Below are 18,770 nucleotides of genomic sequence, written 5' to 3' on the forward strand. Positions count from 1 at the left end.
TGTCACATTGCACAGAGTTCGTTCTGGTTCACTGGTTTGAAATCTGCTTTCTCATAGTTCTAGGATTTGTTTCTAGTTTTGCCATCACAAGCAAGGCATCCCTGGAGCACCTCCTTCTGTTTTTGTTGATCTTGTAGTGTTAATAAGAACTTTGATCCTCTCCTTTGTATTTGAAATTGCAAAACCCCTGTTCTTGTTCCTCATGAACTTTCTTGTTCGGACCATGGGGACAGTTTCCTGCGGAAACATTGCAGTTGTCGGTGACCTTGTTCAAATAAAATGCTCAGGGTCAGCCAGTGGAGTTGGTGAGGAACATTTAATGGTGCTAACAGCATTCCTCTTTCTAAGTTCCTGACTAATTGAATGCATATTCAGGCAGCTAAGGATAAGTAATGACTTCAAATTAATTACTGTGCCAGGCAGCTGTACACATTTTTAATTCCAGAGTTCGGTGGGATACTGACTTTTGTAGCCATCCACATGCCTTTTCAAAGACAGGCATGGAATAGAGTGTGAAATGGGTTGTACGTTTCAACTTCAGGTCTGCCAGTTACATTTGTGTGGGCCCCTGAAACCAGACTGGCGTCTTTCCTGCCAGGAGGAGAGGCCCCTGGAGTTCGTGGAGGGGCAGAGGCAACCCTAAGGTGTTTCCACAGCACTGCCCCCTTTGGGGGGTTGGGGTTGAAGATCCCTCAGTGTGACTTAAAAAAAAACTAAAAATATCCCCCCCCCCCCCCCGTTACAGCCTGACAGGAAAATAAATGAAAACAAATTATTGCAAGAAAAGTTATTGATTTTTCTTCACATTATGCTTAGTTTGAACATCAGAGCTGCTCTGCTAAACATGTGGCCGTAAATACCTCACCCTCGTGACTATTTGTGTCCTGTGTCCTTACTATTCTTGTGCTGTGGGCACCGCCCCCGCCCCAGGATACCCCCTCGTGCAGCCGCTGCTCGGCGGGCTACCTCAGCCCCGGCACCAGAGGGCGCTGCAGCAAGTTGCCCTCCATTTCATAATCCAGAAGAACAAAACTGTCAACGTGTCTTACTCAGTTTTAGGCATTCAGTATGCATTGTCTTACATCCCCCAAAGATTTCGGGTAAGCTAAAACAAAAGGCATACGATAAAATAATAATTAAAAAAATGAGAGTAAGAAAATAGGACTTGGGGAAGTCTGATTGAGAATAGAAACTCAGAATTATGAGAAGTGAAATCAAGTGTTGTAGCCATAAGTTATGTTGCTATGGCCACTTTCCTTTTATTTGTCCCCGGTCTTCTTAGAAGCCAAACAAAATAAATCATATTTTATGTCTTCATCACAGAAAGGAATATGGTCATTATTTTTTTCTTAGGTGCTTTCATTTCTAGATGTAGTTTGTAATTAGTGTAATTTATTTCCAGTGTCCTGGTTTTATTTTGGGCTCTCTTTATTAGAGTTAAGATGTAATGTCACAGTTAATGTGAAAAAGGATAGCTTGTGTTCCAGGAAAATACCTGATGTGACAAATGCAAGATACAGCAAGTGAGTGGGGATGGTAGACTCCGTGTAGCTCAAATCCCTAAAGCTTGAGTTCTCCCAGTTTTCTCGAGGAGAGCTTCTGTTGTCAGAAATGTAATGCAGCCCAAAAGGCAGGACTCAAAATACTGTCAGCCCCAAGTCCAGATCCCCCTAGGTAATCGCACTCAGTCCAGGTGAGCATGACATTCTAATCGTCCTTTCCAGAGCAGTGTGCCTCCCACATGCAGCATTCGTCCTGCGGCAGACGAGAAATCCAGGAGCTGTAGGTGAGCAGCGCCCGCACTGAGCAATGCATGCAGGGGGGTTCTGGGAGGCTGTGGAAAGACACAGCTATTTGGAGGATGACTGGCGTCCAGGGGAGCAGAGATGTCCGGTTCTCAACTGTGCTTTTAAGAAGCGGGCAGTGCGCAAAGTGAAGAGATGAGGCAGAAGCAACTAGGATTCAGGGCTAAAAGAAAATACTTCTTTTGTGAATTTTGTTGTTGCTAAAGGGGAAGAAGCAAATACGTTTTAGGTTCAGAGAAAGCAAAAACTGAACAGTTTGGATGGATAACCAGAGCAAAATGAGACAATTGACACACCCACAGGGTGATAAAATAGGGAGCTAATGGTTGGTCAGATAGATTTGCTCTGGATCTGTCTGGGGCACATCTGCTTTTCTGGGAAAGATAGGGTGTTGTGAAGGGTAGGCGGTCCCCCTCTCCCCCACCCCCCGGCCCTGCCGGCTCCAGGTCTTCCTGATTGCAGAACCATTCTGACATGGAACAATTCACAGAGTCACTTAAGTTGTGAAGCCCCGTGGTTCTAATATCAGCCCTTTCAGAGCAAGTCCTGGCTCGTGGCAGGAAACACCCACTTCTGTGATGGGGTGATTTCCACAGACAGGGAAAATGCCTGAGGCTGCAGAATTTAGCCGGAGGGATTTCAGGATAGAACTCTACTTGAAAAGAAGAATTGGTAGCTTGGCCTGGAGAGAAATAGAATCCCAGGCCTATGGAGTGGGCCAGACCTGTTAGAGATGGGTCTTGATACTTTAAAAATATCCACCATTAAGCTGTTTCTTGTTGCAGGAAGAGCGCCAAAGACATTTTCCTGGTGGGTGCCTACCCCAGGCTGATGAGCAAATTTGGAATTAGGGGAAAAAAAAAAAGCAACATCAAGCCTTCAAATCTAAGTTGTCAAAACGCCACATTGGGCACCTGAGTTCTCAACTCCTCGTCACTGAGCAAAGGGTTTTGTGACTCAAACACAAGGAGTTTTTACTCTTCAATGTACACGATATTTGAGCCAGATGCTTTAGGATTTTATCTTTGAAATGTAAAGCTACTTTTTAGTTTGAAATATTTTAGCTTGTATTTGTATTAAACAATCATACTTTTAAACAGAAAATGCCACAAGAAAATTATTTTACCTACCTTTGGCCTTTAGCAGAGAAAACCTAGAATCCTGTCTCTGCCATTGGCTGATTCTGTGCCTGTGGGAAAATTTCCTAAGATCCCTGAGTGTCACTGTTATCATTTGAAAACGGGGACGCTAGTGAGAGCAGTGTCCCAGGGGCGTTCTCCGAGATGAAGTGATACAGTACACATGGAAAGAGCCTGGGCACACACCTGCAGGAAGTAGAACAGGCTTTCTTCAAGGCGCAGCAGGGTGAATTCCAAAGTTCTCTGAGGAAGGTGACTGAGACATTGATTGGAAAAGAGAGAGAGGCTGCCAAAAAAAATTGACTTCCTTAAGAAGAGTTCAAGGGAAAAATACCTGTCTATAGTTAGAATCATCTTTAAAAATAACAAAATTGTAATGATTGAGTAAAAGAAAAAAAGTAATCCAGAAATGGATTTTTCTTACTGCTAGGACTTGACTGTATAGGCATTTGAGTGCCTTAGACAACCAGCAGTGGGGACTTGGTGAGCAAACCATTGCCCGTGTATCTCAGAGGAGGAAATAGGTGTAAGGCCAAGAAGGCAAGGGGTCATTATTACACAGTTGAATTGAACTGGCTGTCATGGGAGCCTTGTGGCTAAGGTCAAGGTCAATGATGAGCTGTAGGAACTAGGGTTCAGAATAAGAAATGTAGTGTGCCTAAGACATATTGCAAAAGCAGAAGCGATCATTCCGTTGGAGGAAGTGGTCATAAGCATTATATTCTAAGGCACAGGCCAAGTTGTTCGGCAGAGTATAAGAGGGAGCCAGATCCCCTAACTCAGAACTAAATGGGGACTGATAATACAGAGGAAAATACTGTCACTTCAGGCCTGAAGAAGAGAAGGCAGTTACCAAAGCTCAGAAGACACAACCCTGAGAGGTCTATATGGCCTTCCATAGACAGGCACTGTCAACCTTTGACAGTCCAATAGGAAATGGACCCTCTCTTGCTGCCCTAAAAGAGTCCCTGGTGGTGGCTTTCAGTGGCCAATTCCAGGAGGTGCCAGAGGGCAGTAGAGCTAACTGATGAGGTTCAGACACATCAGCTACCCTGACACAGAGCAAGTAAAGGATTAGGTGTAGATCAGGAGCAATAAACAGAAGATGCCTCTCACACAGGCCCGGGGTGATGACCAAGAAGAAGTGAAGGCACATTTTGAACCCAGACAAGGTGACTTTGGAGCCCCACGTTCCATCATTATGCCACGCAACCTCCATATAAGAGTATGTAGGGATTGAGAATGGCCCTCTGAGTGGAGACTGTATCCTCTAAGTATTGGGTTGGCCAAAAAGTCCGTTTAGTTTTTCCAGTAAAATAAAAGACGTATTTTTCATTTGTGCCAATACTTTATTGGTTTGGATATTTGGAGTATGTCAGCTATCTTCCGTGTGGTAGAACATTGATTGTTTTCAATTAATATCTTGAATTGATCACTATCAACTTTAACTGGTCCACCCAACCGTGGAGCATCGTCTGGTGAGAAATCTCAAGCACAAAACTTCACAAATCACTTTTGACATGTTTTATCAGTCACAGCACCTTCTCCACACACTGCAAAGAACTTTATTTGAGTTTCAGTTGCATTTTTACCATTCTTGAAATAATAAAGCATACTATGCCAAAAATGTTACATATTTTCTTCCATCTTCAATATTAAAATGGCTACACAAAACTCACCAATTTTGATGTTTTTTTAAAATGCACACCGATATGACAGCTCTCACAATACAATCTAACAAAATTGTTTCAAATGGAGTTAAAGACAACTAAGCGCTTCAACAGCTGTCTTACATGGGGGAAAAAATGAACTTTTTAGCCAACCTGATAACATGGACACCAAAAGAGTTCTAGGTAGGGAAGTTATATAGTCTTTCTTATGTATTTATTGTTTGCCATTCTGTTCAGGGTTGAGAAAAAGTACTCTGATAAGTGGGGTGGAAGGTGGAGAAAGGTAGGGTAGGAACTGGTGCTGTCTTTCAAACAGAAGGTATTTAAAGCTTTTGCTCCAACACAGCTGAGATAAGAACTCAGGCTCCAGGAGTAAAGATGGCAAAAGGGTCTAGTGTGTTCAGATCTGCAGATGGGTTAGTTGTAGGCACAGGGAAGAGTCTGAGGAGCTTCCCAGATTTCTGTCACAGGGGCTGGTAAATGAACAGTAATTCTTATTACTATTTGTTTGTTGTTGTTACATGTGTCATTTTATATCTGTTTTGATTCCCTGTGTGTTGTGAACTATGTAAGCTGTCCAGTGGGCTGTTACATAGAAAAGTTGACAATTTACAAGACAAGTGGAGCTCAAGATACAGATTGAAAGTTACCATGAAATAGATAGTAGTTAAAGGTAAACCAAGATACATGTATAACATGAAAAGGCAAGAATCAAGCAAAGGGAAAATCAAATTCAAGTAAAATGTCAACAAAGGAAGGAGAGCCCTAGAAAAAACAAAAAGGAAGAGTAATGATGATAATAACAACAGTAGCAATAAAATACCATTAATAACAGTTAATATTTAACATATTAAGTATAGGCAGTTCTAAACTTTTTCTAAATAATACATCATTTAAATTTTACAGAAATACTATGAAGTAGGCACTAATGTTAAACTCATTCAACATATGAAAAAATAGATTTCGGTATATGTAAGGAGATTGTCTAAGGTTACATAGCGGATAACTTGCCAAATGGAATATCAGTCCCTGGTCTTTGTTTAGTGAATCCATGAAACCTTTTGTTTATTTTCAAGAATGAACATGGGAACAGTTATGTCACGGAAACCACAGCTGGTAACATTTTCCAGCAAGAGGACATTTCAGGATGGCTTAACAGTATTGGTCACTCTGACTGGTGCCCTCTGCTCTTTGAGACCTCAGGGTGCCACATCTCCCCGGGGTTACCAGGCACATGGCCCTGCCCCATCCATCTCCGTTTCCCTCCACCTGTGGTCCTCACACTTCAGCCTGCGTCACAGTCGCCTGGAGGGCTTGTCGGAATGGAGGTTGCTGAGCCCCGTCCCCAGAGTTTTGGATTCCGTCGTTCTAGGACATGGCCTGAGAATCTGCATTTCCAACAAATTCTTTAGTGATGCTGATAAGGCTAGTCTAGGACAGCACTGTGAGAGCCACTGGCATAAGCCATGGTGACACCTTTGTTAAAGGCCCCAGTAGTTCTGTAATTGCCCAGTTTGAGTGTCCTATGGGGGCACTGAATCAATATGCCACATAGCTCTCCGAAACTCAGCTCTCTAATCTGTAAAATAAGGAAAACAGTAAAGTGGTTTCAGTCTCATAAGTGGTTGGAAGGAGCCCAGGCAAGAAAGGGGGTACAGGATATGGCACGTACCAAGGGCTCAATATGGATGGACTAATCGTTGTCACCAAGTTGCACCATCTTATTCCTCCTGATTTCGCCAGGCATGCCCTGTGTTTCAGCCAACCAAAGTAAAATTTCTCAAAAGCTAAGCCTTTCACACTTTCTGGGGTACCACTGTCAACAGAGGTGACTGGGTTTGCCGTCCTCTCACAGCTGTTTATCCATATGCTTGCAGTTAAATGCTTCAAGACTTCAGGGCATTCTTAGACTAAATACGTTCACCTCCCAGATGCCATCACACGTCTATCCTAACTCTACCGTATCTCTTATCACCTGCATTGTTTACCTGTCTCCCTGACGAGAGCTCTGTGGACAGAGATAGCCTATTACACACCTCAGTAACCACAGGTTCTTGTCCAGTACCCAGCCCAGAGTAAACACTCAGTAAATTTGAGTCGAATGAATGAATGATTTCTGAGCTTCATGTCCTACACAGAAACCCAAGCACAAAATCGCAGGACCCATTAGGATTGTAGTGGCATCGTATACCTCCACTGTCACTGTGTCTTATTATCTGAATAAGACATGGCACCAGGAAGCAGATGGTCTGGGAAGGCATAAAATAAACATGAGTAACACAAACCTGCCATTCAGGAACGCTAATCACACCACAGATTTTGGACAGTGGCACTTCCCCACTTGCTAATAGAGTGATTGTGAAACATATGTTCTGGGAACAGTGAAAAGAGATAATGAAAAGTTAGCAAAATTTCAGCCCTGCCACTTGCTTCACAGGCTTCCCCGTACTTGTCTTTTTGGAATGCTTTTCTACAAATTCAGTGAGTGCCCATGAAAATCCTTCATTCGAGAAGGCTCTTCTAGTACTTGTGACCCTTCTATCACATACTTTACAAACAACCCGTGCTTTCCCAGAAACCCTATCATTTCACTTGCAAAAGTCTTTGATATCCTAAAGCTGAGATGATTTGCATGGGTCCACAGTTATTTTGTACAAAAGTAGCACCTTTCCAACACGGATATTTGAAAGCCACTATATATGTACATTGCCTTATGGTTTTCTAAAGGGTCATGTTGACTTTTAAATGGTTTATAGTTTTGCATGTTTAGAACAAAAATCTTCATACAAGCACATTAAAAAGCACTGATACATTTGATCCTATGCAGATAGTCCTGTAATATGTATTTAAAATAAAAGCAACATAACTCACTTGTGTACCAGAGAACAAGGTACCAGGTAGATCCACTATTCCACTGGAGGGCATCCTCATATAAGTTTACCCTTAATAAACATGACATGCTGGCCAAGCCTTCCCTTTTTTCTCCAGCCAAGCCACTGGATTTCAATACCATCTCAGTTTAATTGTTTAAGTAACTAAAAGATAATAATATACTCAAAATCAGTTAACATATTGGGAGTTTAACTCACAAATATTTGACTCTTAGAAAAGTATATTTGATAATATTCCAAACAGTAATTTTTTTTTTTAGTTTTGTAACCAAACTCTTCTGAATTCAGTCTACAAACACTTAGTGCAATGTAAGTCTCTGGGTAAGATGTCAGAACTGACTCATCCATTGACCATTTGTTTGGTGCTTTCTGTAATCCAGGCATTGTGCTTGGTCCTGGCATTACAAAGAAAAATGCCATGCTTGCCCCTTGGGCTCACCAAATGTCCTTGTCCAGTGAAAGAGACAGGCCACTAGAGAAGTCACTGTGACCCAATGAAATGAGTGCTGTGAAGACAGGAAATGAGTGTCATAAGAAGTGACACAGGGAGTGGGGGCATGAGTCGAGAGAGCCTCAGAGTGGTCACTCAACTAGACTGGGATGCACCAGAGGCAGATGCCTCAGTGAATCCGATAGCAGGAACCTAAAGGTAAAGGGCGTTCGTACTAAACAGTATGCAAAACACAGAGGAGTAGGCGCCCATGCACCTGGAGACAGCATGAGATTTCCTCCTCCATGCGGGAGTGGCCTGGTGCCTGCCTAGCACAGTGTCTCGCCTACTACTTACCGTGCGTGGGATACTAAATGAAGGAGTAAGTGGATGACCGAGCTCTGACTCTTGTTCTGGGGCAGTAAAGGTGGTGGTGAAGGTTGGAACTAAAGATTTCATCAGGTCAGGAGTTCACGGGAGTGTATAACAAGGACTTAGGACCTGTCTTGCCAGATATAGAGAATTATTAAATCTAAATATTTAAACCAAGCTAACTTTGAATGATCTCATTCTTTCAATAAATATCTATTGAGCATCTTGTATGTTCAATGCCCGTACAATGAAGACCAGTTCAACCATGACTGCTGTCCTCAGGAAACTTGCATTCTAATGGACATCCTGCGTGTAAACCACCATAAACCAAAATCAACGTTCCAGCTACAAACCGTAGTCAGGACTACGAAGCGAGGGGGATCAGCCCAGTCAGTATACCTGCCGGCTGAATCCTGCCAGTGTCCTGTTTATGTACTCTCTGACTTTTTACAGAAAAAAATATATATGTCAAACCCTGCTTGTAGCAAATGAAACACATGTGAACAGACTAAAAACAGTGTGGAGTAGGCCATCCCAGATAGAGTCCCAAGACTCGGTGACATTTAGCGAGGTACAAGGGATAAGAGGACGTCACCCCCATAAACATGAGGGGACAGGTGTGGACTGACACAGGCGATGTGTGTGCGGAGGCCAGAGGCCAGAGAGAGCCTGGGACGCTTGAAGTCCTCCGAGATGAGAGTGCAATCGGAAGGAATGATCCGAGTGAGCGGAGTTGTGAGGAGAGGACGTCAGAGATAAAAGCAGGTTGCTTTTGCAATCTGTGCATCCGTCCATCTATCAGGAGAAACAGTCTCCGATGAAACAGTCCGGTTTTAAAGGCAATCCAGCCAGGCCTTAGCCTATCAGTAAATACCTCTTACAGTTTGCCTAGGAATGTTGTTAACAGAAACAACCAGCATATTGATGAAAAAACATAGGTTGTTTTCCAACCATTGCAATAAAGCTGGCATGAAGAAGGTTATCTGTGAGGCAAAGCCAATTAAATCTACATTTACGCTGATTTTGCAGCAATTCCAGAGTGAATTTTTTTCTTCTTCTGAATGGCAGAGCTGGCAAAATGCTAACAAATTCAATGTACCATGCGCCACATGAAGCCCAGAGAGTATTTCTGGAAAATGATGATGGTTTTCTAAACTAGTCAGAAAGGGGAGGGTTATTTTAGCCCTAATGCACTCTACTATAGCAAGTTGTTTGCTTGAATTATTTATGTGTGTATTGCGATTTTTAAACTGAGAGCATCACAGACGTTTATGCCAGTGATAAGTTAAGGACCTTGTAGGTCGTTCAAGGAGAATGTTAACTGGGGCAAGCAGCAGTGGTTACATACCTATGTCCACTCCCCTCCACAAGTCACTGGGGCTTCACTGTCAGACAGACTTGGATGTGAAGATGGATGTGCTGACTTCGGAACTGCATACTGGGGCATTTACAACCCCCAACTGGAGCTCATTTTCAGGCGTAACCTGCAGATCTACGTTCTGATGTAGATTTAGCGATGTGCCTAAAGAATGCAATACAATAAATTCAATATATATATATTTTTTAATTTTAAAGAGTGGAGTACATGGTGTGTATGTAGTGAATCATAACTATTTTTGTGGTTATTATTATTTTACTTGAGACAATCCAAATGAGCCTGAGAACGCACTAACCAAACACCACTGTTTCACTGTGGACAGAATACCTTGCCGATTCTAGTGGTGAAGACGACAACCCACATGCAATTTAAAATCCATAGGGAAAATAGACCAGTGTTTCATGAATACCCTTGAGTGACTGTTAAAATATTGTTTCCCAAGCCTCATCCCAAGACCCACTGAATCCAAAACTCCAAGGGCTAAAAGCTACATGTTTAACAAATAACCAAATGATGATACTAATCATTTAGGAAGCTTGAATCATCAGCCATGCAGACAAACACATATGAGCATAACACACGGTAGACCCCGGTCTTGAGAAGCAGTGCAGATAAAATGCACCAGGAAACTCAAGGAAGGAGAAGTCTTCCTTAGCGAAGGTCTTATTCTGTGACTTGGAGAATGTTTGGGAAAGTGACAGATGTTACAGTTAAAAATAAAACAAGCGAGGTTAAATGATTAAAAATAAATCTGAACCAACAGAGGAGTACTGAGTCTGTATAAGGAAGTTCCTATGTTCAGGCGAATTTCTTCTGGGGTGTGCAGTTGGAAAACCAAGTTCTTCCATCTGCTAAAATATCATGGAATTTGAGACGTGTGTGTTCTGTGAGAAAACAGGGTTTGTTTTGTTCAAATCTCAATAGTGGGCAACCAAAGCACTGCCTCCGGCACACGGGCACAGCAGCCTACCCTACTGTCAGTGCAGAAAGGAGGGGGCTAGTCAGAGTCCCCCAGAGCCAACAGGGCTGAGGGCAGCAGAGCCAGCAGGAGAGGAGCGCCCGGCCCATTTGAACAACCTGCACCGCAGGAGTAAAGACAAATGCACAGAAAAGGGGTCGATCCGGAACCGTATTCTACTAAGAAAGATCGGGTAAAGCAGGAGTGGGACTAACAGTTGCAGCAAACCTGTATGTAGTATTTACAAAGTACAATAATGATGCAATGATGGTGTTGCATTACTGTATATATTCTGGTACTGAAACCTGCGTGCACCATCCCCACTGATCACCGGCCCTCCTGGATGGGTCCCAATGCTGTCCCCATTCACAAAGGGACAAAGTCAGTTTTGAGACAGTTGGGTACCTCTTGTTAAGTCACAAGCCTGTATGTGGTTAAGCCAAGATGTGAACCCATGCCATCTGACGTCTGAGACTGGATTCTTTTTATCTCAATTCAAAACTGCATTCTATGAAGTGGGAATATTGTAATGAGGAGTCTGACTCGATATTTTGAAGTTGGTGCAAAATTCACACCTTGCAAGTCCCTGCCTTCCTGGAACTCTCAATCCAGCCTCATCACCTAACAGCAGTGGAAACTGAAACCAGCCTCCTCTCCTTGCCATCTCAGGCCACTTTGGACCAGTTTGAAATCCCTAGTCCCTGTTTGAAATCAATTATGTAATTATAAACCTTTTTATACCCTCTAGGGGTGTGTGTGTATGTGTGTGTGTGTGTGTGAGAGAGAGAGAGAGAGACAGAGACAGAGAGAGACAGAGACAGAGAGAGAGCCATCAATCTATCTTGACCTCCAAACTAAATTTTGCATGGGGGTCCATCTGCCTCTGCAAGAGACATAACAGATATGTTATTTAACGTATCTTCAGCTTTTGTTTCTTCCCCATATGTATTATTTTGATATCCCCCACCAGTATCCCCATTCCCTTGCCATATCATACTCAGGGAAGTTCTTTTAATAACACCAATAACAAATATTGAAGACAAGAGCTCTTCCTCTCTTGTGAACAACAGAACACAGAAATCATTCCTAACTAAACACAGTCCCATTTCCACCTGAAATCCTTGTCTGCTTTGGCATTTTGAAAATAATTACTGAATTTATTTGGGTAACATTGGTTAATAATGTTATATGGGTTTCAAGTGTACAATTCTATAATGCATAATCTGTATATTGTTCTGTGTGTTCACCACCCCAAGTCAAGTCCCTTCCATCACCATTTATCCCCTCTTTACCCTTTTCTACCTGCCCCATACCCCTTCCCCTCTGTAATCCGTAATCACCATACTGTTGTGTCTATGAGTTTTCTTCCTTACTCCCTTCACCTTTTTCACCCCGACCTCCAACTCTTCCCCTCTCTGACAATTGTCAGTCTGTTGTTTACATCTACGAGTCTATTTCTATTTTGTTCGTTAGTTTATTTTGTTCATTAGATTCCACATATAAGTGAAATCACATGGTATTTGTCTATTTTGACTGGCTTATTTCTTAGCATAATACTTTCCAGGTCCACCCATGTTGTTGCAAAAGGTAAGATCTCCCTCTTTTTTATGGCCCGGTAGTGATTCAATATGTACATGTACCCCAACCTTTGTACCCACTCATCTACTGATGGACACTTGGGCTGCTTCCAAAGCTTGGCTATTGTGAATAACGCTGCAGTGAACATAGGGGTGCTCTTTCATATTAGTGCTTCCGGTTTCTTTGGATATATTCCCACAAGTGGAATTGCTGGGTCATAAGGCAGTTCCATTTTTAATTTTTTGACATAACTCCATACTCTTTTCCACAGTGGTTGTACCAGTCTGCACCAACAGTGCAAAAGGGCTCCCCTTTCTCCACATCCTTATCAGCACTTGTTGTTTGTTGATTTATTGATGATAGCCATTCTGACAGGTGTGAGGCGATATCTCTTTGTGGTTTTAATTTGCATTTCTCTGATCATTAGTGACATTGAGTATCTTTTCATATGCTTATTAGCATCTGTATGTCTTCTTTGAAGAAGTGTTTATTCAGGTAATTTGCCTGTTTTTAATTGGATTGTTTGATTTTTTGGGGGGAGGGTTTGAATTTTCTAAGTTTTTTATAAATTTAGGATATTAACCCCTTATCAGATGTATTGTTGGCAAAGATGTTCTCCCACTCAGTATGTATCTTTTTATCTTGTCGATGGCTTCATTTGCTGTGCAAAAGATTTTTAGTTTAATGTAGTCCCATTTGTTTATTTTTTCTTTCGTTTTCCTTGCCCGAGGAGATATATTGGGGGAAAAATTTCTACAAGAAAGGTCTCATATTTTACTGCCTGTGATTTCTTCTAGTATTTTTATGGTTTCAAGTCTAACATTTAAGTCTTTAATATATTTTGAGTGTATTTTTGACTATATCTAAGAAGGTGGTCTAGTTTCTTTTTCTTTTTTTTTTTTTTTTTGCATGTGTCTGTCCAATTTTCCCAACCCCATTTATTGAATAGACTATCTTTACTCCATTGTATGTTCTTGCCTCCTTTGTCAAATATTAGTTGATCATAAAGGTGTGAGTTTATTTCTGGGCTCTCTCTATTCTGTTCCATTGACCTATATGTCTGTTTTTATGCCAGTACCATGCTGTTTTGATTATTGTGGCCTTGTAGTATAGTTTGATATCAGGTAGTGTGGTTCCTCCAACTTTATTCTTTCTCAAGATTGCTTGTGGCTATTTGGGGTCTTTTTTGGTTCCATATAAATTTAGCCCAGTCTTGTGAAATATGTTCTAGTCTTGTGAAGTATGCCATTGGTATCTTGATAGGAATTGTGTTGGATCTATAGATTGCTTTGAGTAGCATGATGTTAATTCTTCCTATCCATGGACATGATATACCAAGATTGTTTTGGTATTTTTTCATAATATTTTCCCCCTAAGATAGCCATAGATGATTAGTGTTAAGAAAAGAAATGAAATCTTTTACCATCCAGGGAGCTGGGGACATTCCTAAGCCACAGCCTGGGCATGTAAGATGCCCAGGATAGAGTGGTTGGAAATACTAAGGAAAATGGAAGGAAAACTCTGTCCCAAAAGCCAGTGCAAGAGACAAGAAAAATAAATAATATCAGAAATATACTTGAGATAAAATAGTAACATCAGGGGGCTTTACTTTATAAAGTTGAGTCCTGCACTTCTCTAGTAAAAATATGTTCTCATGACTTGATTTAAAAAAATAAACAATCAATGAAGCAAAGACAACACTTATTTTACCCAACAAGAATGGAGTAGTGCCCATTAGAGGGACCCCTGTAGGTGCCTTCACATTCCTGAGAAAATACCATGACATTCAGCACAGGGTGTGACACAGCTGTCAGAATACCCCTTGAAGAGGTTTTGCCTTTTAGCTGCAGAAGTTCTTCCTACAAAGTGGATGTTAGCAGAAGCTCCCAGGCACCCAGGGCTATGTCTATAGCTCATTATCTCCTCATTATAGAGAACCTGAAGGGGATGAGGAAAACGCATTGAGAGAGATGCATTCATGTTTTATTGATTGCCAACAGAGCACAAGCCTCTGAATTCTCGCACTTTGGGATATTTTGTTAGGAAAATCAGCACCGTAGGCCCTTGTTTACATGCCCTCTTCCTCCTGGTGCAATTGATTCCAGCACAGCGAAAGAGTGAGCATCTTCCCCAATTAGGTCCTCATGAGCCACCTCCACAAATAAGCTAAAGTGAGGCTTTCAGTAAGCATATGTCTTGCTGCTTTTCTCGAAGGATTTAAAACATATTCCACTATTTGAATCCCCTCTTCTGATGAATGAGGAAACTGAGGCCCAGAGAAGTAAATTGGCTTGCCGAGAACTACACGGCCAGTGAGTGACAGAGCTGAGGTTGGACCTCAGCATTCCTGAGGTCTTCAACACACCCTTTCAATTATTCTAACAAGCCTGTACATATACCCCCATTTCTGGAGAAAAAAATAATAAAGCAGGAGTTTTAAACTCTCCTATATTGTTAATGAAACACATAGTGCAGAGCTCATATAGGACATGTCAGATAATAAATTAATGAAGGAACTTAGTGTATTTCATTCTAACATAAAGACAAGACTTGGCAGAAGTTTGAGAGTTGTCTAGAGAACAGAGGAAGTGGTTGGTTCTTAAAAGTAGAGGCATACAGAACCGATGAGAAAATGGTTATGAGCGTGGACTTTGATATCAGAATAGTTAGTATAAATTTGGGCAAAATACTGGATTGGCCAAAAAGTCCATTACATTTTTTTCATAAAATAAAAGATACATTTTCATTTTCACCAGTAAGTTTATTGATTTGGATATTTTGAGTATGTCAGCTATCTCTCACTACTGGCTTCCAGTGGGTAGAGGCCAAGGTGCTACCAAACACCTTCCAATGCATAAGACAGCTCCATGGGAAAGAATTATTTGGCCAAAATGTCAGTAGTACCAAGAAACTTCGTAAACCACTTTTGATATACCCGATCAGCCACAGCTCCTTATCCATATACTGCACAATATTTTTGTGTTTCAATTACCTTTTTACCTTTCTTGAAATAATAAAGCATAATATGCCAAAAATTTTCATCTTCAACATTAAAATGGCTGCACGAAAATTCACCATTTTTCTAAGCTGTTTTTTTTTTAAATGCACACTGATATGACAGCTGTCAAAATACAATCTAACAAAATTGTTTTGGATGAAGTTAAAGATAACTAAGCACCACTAGGGCCATCATACGAAAAAAAACATAACAGACTTTTTGACCAACCCGATAGTAAACCTTTTGAGTTTGTTTCCATGTCTGCTAAATAGAGATATTAATACTTACTTTATAGGGTTGTAAAAAGTATAAATAGACTAACCTACGCTGTAAGTCTTTCTGTGTCATTCATAGTTATTGTATATTTATTATCTCTCATAGTATATAGATATGGCAAAGATGGTTCCCACTTTATAGATGAGGGAGCATTTACATGGATGCAGAATAAAAACAGACATAATTCATGCAGTAAAGGCACTTCGTGGACAATGGCACAATTCATCTTCAGCACAGCCCTACGTGGGATGCCTCCCCCCCCTTTTATTGATGATTAAATAGTGACTTACCCAGCCACTCTTAGTGCATGGCAGAGTGGGAAGCCATGATGTTTGATTTCATGCCAGCTTGACTCAGCCATGGGTGCCATGGCCACACATTATTTTGGGTGTGTGGGTGGGGGTGTTTCTGGGTACATTAATATTTGATAGACTGAGTAAAGTAGATAGGGTTCCCTAATATGGGTGAGCCTTATCCAGGCAGTGGAGAATAGGAAAGCTGACCATCCTATGAGAAACAACAGAGAGCAGGATGACAGCTGTTGGGGGTGGGGGAGGTTAGAGGGTGGAGGGATGGAGCACAAAGGGAAAAGGACTCCTGGACACAGACAACAGTGTGGTGATTGCAGTGGGGAGGGGTAAGTATAAGGGTGGTTAGATGGTAATGGAAAAAAATACCAGAAAATTGTTTTTAAAAGAAGAAGAAAAAAGAATCTCCTCACGCCGGACTGCTTTGAGCCGGGACACTGGTTCTTTCCTGCCTCCGACTCGAGCCGAAACTACACCTTTGGCTCCTCTGGGTCTCCAGAGATACACCTGCAGCTCTGGAGACGTCTCAGCCTCCATAGTCACGGAAGCCAATTCTTTGTAATAACAAAATAGACTCAGACCCAGATCAAATGTCCCCATCCTGTTAATTCTGTTTCTCTTCAGAATCCTGATGCGATGGAAGTGGAGCACTGGCCTTCCTACTCACAAAGCGAGTGCTTTTCTATCACTGTCCTGCTTCCCTATGGATGCGAACGTGACTTGGGTTTTTTTATGATAATATTTGGGAAGTAATAAAAATCCCTTATTGTATGCCATAAAGTGTGATTTTTCATGCATCATCTCAATCGTTTCAATACTTTTCTTCTTTTTATAAAGTGCCTTTTTCCCCCAAGCCTTCAGACACCAAAATGTAAAAGAAATAGGAGACTAGCTCCCTTGTTGGGAGCAGGGCAGCTGTGGGCGGGGCAGTGGTCGCCCTCAATTCCCGCCAGAAGCTCCAGGACCCCTCAGACCATATGTTGAAAAAACAGTAAATATTTCAACTAGTCTTCAGCATACATTTGGGGATACAGGTGGCAGGAATTATTACCTTTATTTAATACAAAAAGAATGCTGGGTTTAAGCCAGGCTTTCACAGCAATAGCCTCTTTCCAGTAAGACCTAAACAGAGATATAAGAATTCTGGCTTCCTCACTTCCTTAATGGTCATTTCTAAAGAAGGTGGCCCCTTCTAGTCGAATCCTTATGCAGATTACTTCTGAGCATCACCAGACCGCTTAACATCTCAGAAAATCTAAGAAAACCAGGCCCAGTCTATTGACAATGTCCATCAAAAAACAATGATAAAGAAACAGTCCATATTTCACATTGACAGCAAGGCAAGTACGTGAAGGCTAATGTAAGTCTGATGGTTAACAGAATTTTTTAGCCGCGTGACCTTAGGCAAATTACTGTCCCTCTCCTGCTAGTTAACTTATCCGAAATGGGAGATGATGGTCCTATCTCATGGAATTGTTAGGACAATTGCAGTAACATAGCAACAGTACTGGTAATATGCTCAAGAGCCAATTGTATTAGCTGTTGATAGATATGTGAATTATTTGTAAGGTGAATATTTTAACTTCCAGATCTCGAATTGTACGCATAGAAAACATCATCAGAAAAACAATGGCAGGTTGCCTGGATGAAGACAGCCCTTTCTGTGTCATACACAAAAGTAGAATTTCAGTTGATTTTCTGTGAGACCAAGTTCCATGAGCACACTGTCAAATCGTCTCCATCAGACCAATGGGAAATGTCACGTGCTTAATCAAATGAGATCATTGGGGTTTGCCTGTGTAGTAAATGACTGTTTGCCCACACACTACAGTTTCAAAGCGGATGCTGCCCTGCAGGTGAATGGAGCCCTGTATGGGGTTACAGATAAACCACATGCCTCCATGCGCTGTGTGCAGCTCATTACTTTCCAGATCCTAACGAAGACCGAGGGCTTACTATGTAGAAAGCAGGTCAGGTAGAAAGCGCAGAGACAAGAGTGCAGGGTGTCCTTACGGTGCTGGTGATGCCTCATCTCCCAGGTGGGAGCATGCAGCGTGGAGCAGGAAGAATCATCTCTCTGACCCTCGGAGTGTTCCTGGCCTCCTCACCTGCAGTTTCTCATGAAGGGTCTGAAGATGGATATGTCCCTCTCAGACTCCATGTACTTTCAGAAAAATGTACTAACAAATGAGGGTCCCCACTGAGTTTTCGGTTAACTCATTAACTGTCTTAAACACCTGCGCTGAGCCCCTACAGAGAGCTGGTGTGTTCTGTGTACTGGATCACAGCTCACATGATTAGAAACTGTCAGTGCCTCAGCTGAGTATTTAAGGTCTTCCAGACACGGCTTCCGGATAAAAGCTATCACGTTAAAATGGAAATGAATCCATAAATCAAGATATCTAGGTTTTACTTCGTCTGCCAGTCGACTCTGAGTTATTTGGCTATTCAGGGACTTGCTGTGCTTGCTGTGAAGTTAAAACTATTAAAATATCCATGGAAACACAGGGACACTGAAGGTCAAGGAGTTTCGGTGTTTCATATAAGTCCCCACAGCCTGCAAGTGGTAGTGCCAGCTTGAATCGGGCGTGTTAGCACCAAAGCTCGTATTTCGAACCCTCCCTTTCATCTTCCGAGGCGGTGAAAGCTTATCAAACCCTTCTGAAGGGGTTCCACAGCACACAATCTCCTCTTGTACTAACTCTGTGACCGTAGGCAAATCACTCAACTTTCCTGAGCCTCTGTTTCCTCATCTGTAAAATGTAAACCTAAGTTTGTTTCAAGGGCAAAATGAATTATTACTTATAAAGTACTTAGACAAGTCCCTCAATAAATATTGGCTCTCCTTCTTCTTATTATTCATTGTTCTTATGCCCTAATGCAACCTGGTGGCTTCAAGCAGAAATGAAGAGCAGAGCTACTACCAATCAACAGGCATAAGTATCAATCCCATTCAAGCAAACAGTT

The sequence above is a fragment of the Desmodus rotundus genome, chromosome 12 (genome assembly GCF_022682495.2).
Source record: "Desmodus rotundus isolate HL8 chromosome 12, HLdesRot8A.1, whole genome shotgun sequence".
Taxonomy (NCBI): Eukaryota; Metazoa; Chordata; class Mammalia; order Chiroptera; family Phyllostomidae; genus Desmodus; species Desmodus rotundus.